Genomic DNA, 8,295 nt, shown 5'->3' on the forward strand with positions numbered 1-8,295 from the left:
GCAGTGGAGCACACGGATGTGCGCGTAATGTGAGCTGCAGGAGTTGTCCAGTGACGCGACAACAGAATGCGGTACTGCGGCAACCAATTCAGAGCCATCAAGTAGATACATGCCGGCAGCACGATGGAGCGTCCAGTGCATGTGAGTGCCGGAGACCGCTGTCTCCAACACCCACATGCACCAGACGCCCCATAGCGCCGTCGGCATGTGTGTATTGGCTGGTGAGTGGAGATGGATTACTCACTCAATGTATTGGTGATGACTGCTCACATGGTGTTTGCCACATATGCACTCGCGTACATCATCCAGGTCCTGTTGCTGCTGCTCATCGAGGGATTTGCTGGTGATTGTAGTACTAGATGCGCAATAGTGCGCATATATTGTATTGGCCGAGATTGTATGCAAATATGTACCTTTATATGAACAAATACACATTGCAATGTAATCCTTAGTACTGTTTTTTCACTTTTTATTGCATGTTTTTATTTTATTTGTATTTTAGTTTTTAATTGGCAGCTATAAGCTGTATTTGCGGGCATAGTTGTTGTTGTTGTTGTTGTTGTTGTAGTTGTTGTTGTTGGTTGGCCCGTATTGGCATATCATGACGAAAGAGTCACTTGTCGAGTTGGCGCGAAATTCGCATACATTAAACGAATTAAAAGGACAGTTTATTTGCACATACACAGACGTGTGTATGTGCACACAATACACGAACATTAAAGACAGTCACTTGCAGACATGTAAGTGTGCCAATGCACATATTGCTGGGTCATGCCCTTTCTCTCTTTTCTTATTGGCACTCTCTCACTTATTGGATTTTTGAGTCCCGTTCAAATGTTCTCTCTGTTCAACGGTGAACAGGTGAAGGGAAAGTGAGAGAGAATTTTTAGTGATGGCACTTTTTGCGATAGAGATCACTTATTGAGAGCGCTGGTGAGAGCGCCGGTGAGAGCGGCACTTATGATGGCGGCGGTGGTGGGTTCAAAGTTCACCGAATTTTCACAGAGATTTTTGATATTATTTAATTGCACTTTTTATGAAAAAACCGCACTTTTCAATTTATTGATGGCGATTTATGTTGTTGTTACGCCTTGTTAAGTGTTTTAATTGGTGGAGAGTTAGCCATTTGATGGTATTAATGGCTGTGTCGTGGCGGGTACAAAGGTCAAAAAGTCTTCACTCTGACATAGAGTCAACTTATGACCTTTGCTGTGCAAGTTTTTGGCCCTTTTATTCACTATTTTTCACAGATTAATGTTTTAACGTAATGGCACTGCATTTAAGCGTATTCACTGTGATTTTTGGTCTTTTATTGGCAGTTAATGGCACTTTGATGTTTTGCGGCCATTGCTGTGAAAAACTTCTTGCACATAATTAAACACAAATTAAACACTTTTAATTGCTTTTTTTGTATTTTATTGCGCGCGCGGCTTGGTGGCTGTTGGTTGCCGCGCGGGCCGGCGGGCTGTATTCGGGCGGGCGGAGGGTTTACAATTTGTTAGTTTAATATTAATTAACTTCCGCTCGGGGCGGCAAGCACTGGAAGTTATTAAATGCTATACAATTTTGTGTAGTGGCTATTAGTAATTATTAATTGCAAGCTAACTTCACCGCGCCAAGTTAAATTTAATTCAATGTTCGCGCACCGGCAGCAAACACGTCCGCTCGCCTCGATCGCTAGACACTCTCTTTTCTCCCTAATCAGAATTGGCCATTGCACAGTGGGCCTAATGTGCAAAACATAGGGATGCTACCTTATTGTTAGGGGTGACATAGTAGGGGAAGAGAGAAGTATCGCATACAGAATCGCCTTGTGATGTCTTATTTTCGCCTATTCCTATATGTCACGTATCCGCCCAGAGGGCGGCCGCGTTGCGAGCGACTCGCAAAGGACATGATGCGAACGGGATTGACAGGGTTTTGCAGGTATTCTCCAGGAATTGACGTTTATCTTAATAGTCGCGAACTGCGACAGTCTGGCATCTGGCCATAGGACCAGAATGCCAAGTCGCCGCAGTCGCGAACTACATGTGAATTGGCATGGCAGTTACAAAAAATTAAATTATAATCTATATAATAAAAAAAACTGCCATTTTTGTTGTTGTGCATGCGCCGGGTGGCGCTCAGCTGGAGTTGACGCATGAATCCATCCTAGGCCAGGGGTGGATGCGTCAATGTAATGGTCCAAGTTGGTGTGAATGATGGCATCGGGGGTGGACCGAGTTGGCTGCTGATGGGGATGCGGGGGCCACGGTGCAATCCTACACGCCTGCGTGTAGGAGTGGCCGCGCATAGTCTCCAACGGCGAGTAAATTCCGGTGAGGAGCATTGGCTGCAAGCAGTGTGCTAACGAAGAAGTGCAAGGTGGGCTGCGATGGTGTATGACAGCAAGCAGTGGTCGACAAGTCCACAGTTGCCCGCTATGCTGTCCGTATTGTGATTTGACTGCATCTTCGTATTAGTCATTTGCTTGCTTGTATATGTGCTTATTGGCAGCTTGTAATACACATGCAGCAGTGTGTATGTTCACAGAGGCTATGTGTATGTGTATGTACTGGCATGCAAGCAGATGCAAAGCAGTGCATGCTCAATGTAAACAAATGAGCTTTTGCACATTGGAGAGCTTTTTTCTTCGTCACATGGCAATGCCATGCGAGTGTATTGGCAGTAGCTAGCAATTTAGCCAGTGGCGCGGAATAATTAAATAAACTGCGCGACTCTGGCCTAGCATCGTTATCCGTGTGTGCGCAGCGTGTCGAATCGATTCCAGTGCGCCGTGTAGTGTAGCGCAACGGTGGAATCGACGCTGCTGGATGTGTGTGCCGGCCGCGCTGGCTAGCGCGATACCAAGCCTAGCATTGTGTCCAGTTGGCAGTGCGTGCATGTTTCCAGTTGTCGGCGAAGCAACTGGCGCTTAGTCCAGGTACAGTGCGTGCAAGTACCGACTAGTTGGAATCACCCTGAGTGCATGTGTATGCATATACATATACATAGTGATGAGACAGCGTGTCTCAATGTAGTGGCTGGTGTTCCTTCTGGTGGTCGCCGCTCCGTGTCCGTGGTCGCGCCAGTGCTGCCGAGTGTCGGAACCGCAACTGCCGGATGTGCATGCCGGCCGCATAGTTGGTGTGCGGCACAAGCCTAGCATGGATGCCAGGTCGGTCGTTGAGTTTTTCGTCGTCGTAACCATGTAGTGCGTCGTTCGGGTGTGTGTGCTGCTGTAGGCCGCGTCGGGATCATCTTGGTTGATGCGTGCCGGCTGCGCCATGGAGCGTCCAATGCACGTGTGTGCTGGAGACCGCTGTCTCCAACAACCACATGCATCGGCCGCCCCATGGCGCCGCCCGCACGTGTTTAATTGGCAATGTTGGGTAATACTCAGAGATTACTCCACGTAGTGGCTGATGATTCCTTCTCGCGCCAAGGCGCAGGCAAGTGTCCGTTCGTCGTGAATCCATGGTGGGCGCAGTCGCCGTCGTACGCAAACGTCAGTGCCGCCTGGGTGTGTTATGCTGGTCACGCAGATAATTGCGCTTGAAGCTTATATGGCAGAGGACATGTTAGTGAGTGCGAATCACCAAGTGTTCTCATTTGTGTGTACTCCATTCGAGTACCGAGTGTATGCCGTCCACGCAACAAGTGCGCTTCAAGCTTATTTGCAGAGGACAATTATGTATGTATGCAACTGAAAAGTTGCCACCCCAATACATATGTACTCATTTGTGTTTTGATATTTTGTAGTTGCTGGCTGCACGATGGATCAAGTGAGATGCAGCATTCCAAGTCCAGGTATTCGTTGCTGGGCGCGACACCACAGTCGGCCGGTCGCAGTCATCATTGAAGGAAACGGCACAGGCGATTTCCATGTATTGGCAGAATGACAACTCCCAGTGAACCGTGAGATCGCAATCCATGTGCGACGATCCAAGGCCCGAAGCTGCTGCTCTTCGTGTCCAGTGCTATCCGATGTACCGATGTATAATGGCAACGCAACTGAATGCACATTTGGCGTAATGGCAGAGAATATGTATGTACGTGTATTCTCGTTTGTATGTATGAGGATTGTACGAAGTTTGCTGGCTACGCAATGGATGCGTTTGCAGCGTGTTGGCAGAAAAACATATGTAAGTATGCGGCCGTTTGATAGGTGCAAAACTACAATATGTTCTCATTATGTTTATTCTCATTCAATAGAACTGGCTGGTGATGGTGTTTTGTAGTTGCTGGCTGCACAATGGATCCAGTGAGATGCAGTATTCCAAGTCCAGGTATTCGTTGCCGGGCGCAACACCACAGTCAGCCGGCCGTAGTCATCATTGAAGAAGCCGCCATTTCGCCAGAAGGCGTATGGGGCATAGTTGGAAACGACGCAGGCGATTTCCATGTATTGGCAGAATGACAACTCCCAGTGAACTGCAATATCGCTAACCATGCACAACGATCCAGGGCCCGTAGCTGCTACTCGTCGTGTCCAGTGCTATCCGATGTACCGATGTATAATGGCAATGCAACTAATGCACGTATGGCGTAGTGGCAGAGAATATGTATGTACTTATGCAATCATGATGACAAGTGCAAGTGACAAATATTCTCGTTTGTGTGTATGAGCATTGTACGATGTTTTGCTGGCCACGCAACAGGTGCGTTCGCAGCGTATTGGCAGAAAAAACATATGTAAGTATGCAAACGTTTAGGTAGTGCAAATTCTTAATATGTTCTCATTATGTTTATTCTCATTAATAGTATTGGCTGGTGATGGTGTTATTTTTTTTCGGTTCGAATTGGGCGCGTGGGCGCACGACTCGCCTCCAGCAACTGATCTCGGCTACTGGAGGGCCTTTATTTTACAATTTATCTATATTACTTTACATAGCAACGTATAAATTTGAGTGGCTAACATTGGGCTGTTAATTTGGTACATTTACATTTAGTTCAAATACATATTTTAAATGGCGCTGCCTTCGCGGGCTCACAAACGATTAATCGATACAAGACTGGTACTTTACACTTATTTTACACGAGTCTTTTTTGCGTACTAACATTAGGTCACACTGTGACATGTACGAACATAGATAAGAAGAAGACAATATGAATATAAACATGGCAACAGGTAATTTACAAAAATTTAAATTAAAAATCTAATATTGCAGGAAAAAATCCAAAAGGTGCCGGGGGGCATCCAGCATGGTCGCCTCCACTGGAGCATCGCCTCTCGTGGCCTCTGCATTCACCAATTGGATGTAAATTGGTGTTTGCAGAAATGAGTTGCCGGTAAGTGTCAATCAGTATATATTTAGAATAATATAATTTCTGATTTTCTTCCTTCTTTTTGTAGTGGCTGGAGTTGTCTGCATCCGGAGTTGTCTTCAGGGCGGTCGTCTGGTGGCCGCCTCGCGTCTGGATTGGGTTGCAGTGCGCTCTCTAGGGCGCAACAGGTGCCACGGACGGGTTGCTGGCTGGTCATCGTTCAGCGTTTGGACGCTGGCAGTGGTCCAGTGGTCGTCTCCCTGGATGCTAAGAGGCTCCCATAATGGCCTCACAGTGGATTGCCGGGCTTCAAAGAGTCTGCTTGGCCATCGTCTTGGCTGAGAGCAGCAGTTTGAGCGGCGAATGGAGCATCTGTCTGCTGGTGTGCGCAGCCGTCGTCGCGTCTGAAAAAGAGAAACTCGCAGTGAGGCCAGTGCGGGCATACTTACAAGGCTGGCAGTGGCGGCCCATCCTAGGATTAGAGGCTTGCTGACGCCACTGCTGGGCTTTGTGTGTTGCGTTGGCCTTTCTGCTTGCGTCTGCATTTTTTGTTGGCAGTTTGCGCTGCTTGCGATGCCTCAGCAGGCGGATCTTCTTCGTCCAGAAGGCGCTCCAGCCGTCTGCTCACCAGCTCTAGGCCATTGTCAAGTGTCTCGTCTGGAGTTGCCGGCACCAAATTTGGACCTGTCGCCTCGTGTTGGGTAAGTGGAAAATGTGGTTGAGAATTAGTCTGTGGTGGCGAATCTTCAATGCAGATGATTTGTATTTGCTGCTGCTCCGTCTGTAGCTCGTCATTTGTTTGCATTGTGCATTCGAGATGCGCCAAATGCTCGTCCATGGTTAAATCAGGTACTATAATTCTTTTTATTGCAGGTGGCTGTCCTCTCGTAATCTTCAGCGCGTCGTCTCTGGTAAGAAGTCCATCTCTAAAACGTTTGCGGAGCGTGTTTATAGTTGACTCGCAGAAACGTTCTGGCGGCTTTCTGCGTAGCTTTAGCTGCTCTTCTGCTGAGATATCCGGCAGTACTAATTTTTGAATTTGTAATGGCTGGCCACATATGTGCTCCATAATCGCTTCTCTGGTGAGTATTCCATGTATGTATTTGCGTTTCAGTTGATTAATTTCTCTTTCTTTTAATCTCGCAGCTGTCTGTGTGCCAGTTTGTTGCTGCCGCTGTGCCTGTTCGCGTTCACGTTGCTCGTTCGCCTTGGCTTCATCGTACTCCTCCTGGATACGAATCAGCGTCGGTAACAGCGGCCGAATCTGCCTTCGCAAAATTTGCTGGTCATATGTTTGGTTAAGTTCTATGCGCAGATGCTCGCCTTGCATTTGCAAGTGTGTTGCATTAGTTATACTTGCATTTAGAACTGTGCTCAGTGGCCTGATATATTTTTCGAGCTGTTCCATGTATCTGGGCCTTTGCAAGCGTTGCACAATCAATGGCTCTCTGATCAGCTTTGTAGCCTCAGGATTTGAGTGTGCCGCCAGTGATTTCGCCATGCGTTCACTGGCCACGTGAAACGCGCCATCAATTGTGCACAACTGGTATGTATTTCTAATGCACTCGTTTCTTATTGTCCAAGATACATTTAATGACTTGCGAATTATTTTGTTTTGCAGCCGCTGCAAACGAATGATCTGGCAGTTTGAGGTGAGCGCGCCCCAGATTGATAGAGCGTATTTCCAAATTGGCATGATGAGCTGCTTAACCAGTAGCATTTTGCAGTCCTTTGCCAATTTGCTGTTTGGCCCAAGGAGCCAGCTCAACTTCATGGCTCTTGCCCTGGTTTTTACGCACAGTCTTGTCACGTGTGTGGCCAGCGTTAGTTTACGGTCAAGTGTGACGCCCAGGTAAGTGTGTTTGGATTGCATTTTAATTTCATGACCGTTTATTGAAATCGTTCTCGTCCTATCTCTTTCGTTTAGGTCACGCAGCGTGTATATAACATGTGCTGTCTTGGTCGCATTTATTTTGAAACACCATTTCTTTGACCATTTAATGAAGTGGTGCAGGTACTGCTGTGTTTCATTTATTGCATTGGCCGGATGTACAGCGGAGCACATGATGACAGTGTCATCCGCATATGTAGACAGCAGCATTGACCTATCATTCGGCCCCAGATGGCGTCGATTTTGAGTGAGCAAAGGTAGCGGCATATCTGACGAGTAAATTGTGTATAAGATCGGTCCCAAGACACTGCCCTGTGGTACACCAGCAGATATGCAGCCGACTCTGGATTTTACTCCGTCGTTGCATTTGACTGCAAAAGTGCGATCAGTCAGGTAACTTTCTATAATTGTGTACAAATTTAGTGGCAGTATTTTAATGATTTTGCTTAACAGGCCCTCATGCCACACTCTATCGAACGCCTCCGATATATCGATGTATATGGCCGAGCAGTATTGACGTTCTTCATAGGCTCTTAGTATATGTTGAGTGACTCTGGCCAGCTGATGTTCTGTGCCGTGCTCGCGTCGAAAGCCAAATTGGTGGCTGGGCACTGCAGTGGCAAAGTCTTTGTGCTCAAACAGCCGTTTGAGCAGAAGTTTTTCAAAGAGCTTTGCGAGACCGGATATGAGGCTGATTGGCCTGTAGGATGCCACATCTTCTGGGGATTTGCCAGGCTTGAGACACATCGTGATCTCAGCATATTTCCATACTTTGGGGAAGTATCCAATGCGCAAAATGGAATTGTAAATAAGTATTATATATAGCAGCGCCTTCTGCGGTAGCAATTTTATTAATTTATTTTCAATTTTATCATATCCAGGTGCTTTGGCCAGTTGTAGTGCGTAAATTTCCATCCTTAGTTCCGACAATGTTACTGGCTTGAAGTTTGGATCTTGGCTTTGTTGCAGATGCTGGTGTCGCTTACACCAGTCCTCTCTGATGGCCATGCGTTCATCCTCCGTGTTTGAGAGGGCTGGTGTAAATCTGCCTTCCAGCTGGGAGACAAACACCTCAGCTTTCTCATCCGTAGTTTTCGTCCAAATAACTTTGTCAGTAACATTGCCGGCTGCGTCCATAGTGCTTGTAGAGTATTTTA

General features: G+C 47.0%; 1 long non-coding RNA gene across 1 annotated transcript; it reads left to right on the forward strand.

Annotated features, from left to right (window-relative positions):
* Positions 1-3,425: 3,425 nt before the first annotated feature.
* Positions 3,426-4,765, forward strand: LOC132797733 (uncharacterized). The gene is made up of 4 exons (XR_009633774.1): positions 3,426-3,673; positions 3,742-4,124; positions 4,195-4,674; positions 4,744-4,765. It is a non-coding gene; the product is annotated as an uncharacterized LOC132797733 (long non-coding RNA).
* Positions 4,766-8,295: the final 3,530 nt, after the last annotated feature.

The sequence above is a fragment of the Drosophila nasuta genome, unplaced genomic scaffold, assembly GCF_023558535.2.
Source record: "Drosophila nasuta strain 15112-1781.00 unplaced genomic scaffold, ASM2355853v1 ctg187_pilon, whole genome shotgun sequence".
Lineage (NCBI taxonomy): Eukaryota > Metazoa > Arthropoda > Insecta > Diptera > Drosophilidae > Drosophila > Drosophila nasuta.